Raw genomic sequence first — 1,760 nt, 5'->3', positions numbered from 1 at the left:
CGGACTCGCTGTATCTACATGACACACCCACTTTACAACATGACACCCCCACTTGGTTAGGTTTAGGTATGGGAAGAGGTTACAGTGGCAACATTAGAGGGGGGGTGTCATATAGTAAAGTGGGTGTGTCGTGCAGGTCTGCAAGACTGCAGATAGACTCTTCTCAGAAAGTATGCCTTCTTCCATAAAAGGGCTCATCAGGGATTACTCCCGTGGACGCACGGGAATAAACAATAAACTTGTCAGTGTGCTGAGATGTTTTGTCTGTGCAAGAATAAGAGTGCATGAAAGAACTGATCTTGTCTGTGCTTTGATGATTTCAGAACATTTTTAATCAGAAAGCAGAGGCAGCTTTTCTTTTCGGCCCCTCCGCCCACATGCATGTAGAAAATCAAGAAACGAGTCAGATGCACACTGGAGCCATTTCATCTCACTTAATGAAAAGCAGCTGACGTACATCTTGGAGGCATTTTGCATTCTCTTTCTGTAAAAAGTCTATCCTTTCTGTGGAAGAAGAAGGGGGTGGTGTGGGTGGGGTTTCAATACATCTGGTTCACTTCAGAGCCCAGACCTGACCTGAACATAAAAGTGAAAAAAGGAGGGGAGGAGGGAGGATGATGGGTGTTCTTCACTCCCTTTTCCTAGGAACCGGGAGGAGACACAGTGCCATCTAGCGCTCTTTGGGAAAGATCTTGGAGAAGACTTTGGAAAGAGTTTTTTGCGGGGTGCATTGGGGCATTTCCATGGAAGGAGGCGAGAGAGAGAGAGAGAGAGAGAGAGAGAGAGAGAGAGAGAGAGAGAGAGATAGAGAGAGAGAGGTGTAGGCGTTGTACAGTGTGCATTTGGCAAGGTGTTGATGGTACGGTTGCTGTGGACAAATGGATGTGTATGTGTGTGCTCAGACTGTGGGACTGCAGGGGAAGGCCTGGACTCACATTTTCCACTGAGATCACTGTTTCAAGGAGAAAAAGTTGCTCAGAGTGCTGAGAAGCAGGCAGGGAGGGAGGGACATCTGGTAATGATCCGTGTTTATTAGCAAGCTCTCATAATAAATCTACTGGATTTTTGGCGTTTCTTTTTTTTTTGGGTGGGTGTGTGTGTGGGGGGGGGGGGGGGGGGGGGGGGGGGGCATACGCGAACTGTAATTCGTGTATGTCGAGGTGTTTCAATGCCAGTCTTCATCAGAAATAGAGACTCCATAAAAATTCTCGAGAAATTCATTAGTCAAGCAGTTGGGAGTGTTTTCAGATACCAAAGCGATTTTGTTCAAAGATATAAATCTGCTGTGCAACTTTTTTCTTTTTAAAAAAAAAACCCTCTTTACAGTCCTGAAGCTGGCAGGAGGGTCTGAGCTCACTTAATGAGCTCATTAAGATACAATTATTTCACCAGGAAGACACAAGGATAGGGTATGTCCTCAAGAGATCAAGATAAAACGCAAAAAATAACACACACTTCCTAAAGCGGAGAGGTTCTGCATAGTGTTTTGGGCACGGCCTGTTGGCAGACAGGAAAGCAGCACGAGTTTCCACAGGATCCAGACATTTAGTGGAGAAGATTAGTAGCACATCTGAGTCAGATTAAGAGAAAGTAAAGCTGAGTGCAGCCAGTGTCTCCAGTCTGAAGATACTAGATTATTACTGTTTGTTTTTTAAACATCTTGCAACATTTACCATGCTGCTACATCCATGTTCCAGGCTGAACTCCCTATGAATGGTGAGGGTGTAAAGTTAGAAAATATGATTCAAAAGTTGCTATGC

The sequence above is a fragment of the Thunnus albacares genome, chromosome 12 (genome assembly GCF_914725855.1).
Source record: "Thunnus albacares chromosome 12, fThuAlb1.1, whole genome shotgun sequence".
Lineage (NCBI taxonomy): Eukaryota > Metazoa > Chordata > Actinopteri > Scombriformes > Scombridae > Thunnus > Thunnus albacares.
The sequence above is the reverse complement of the archived record's forward strand: the minus strand, read 5'-3'. Positions refer to the sequence as shown.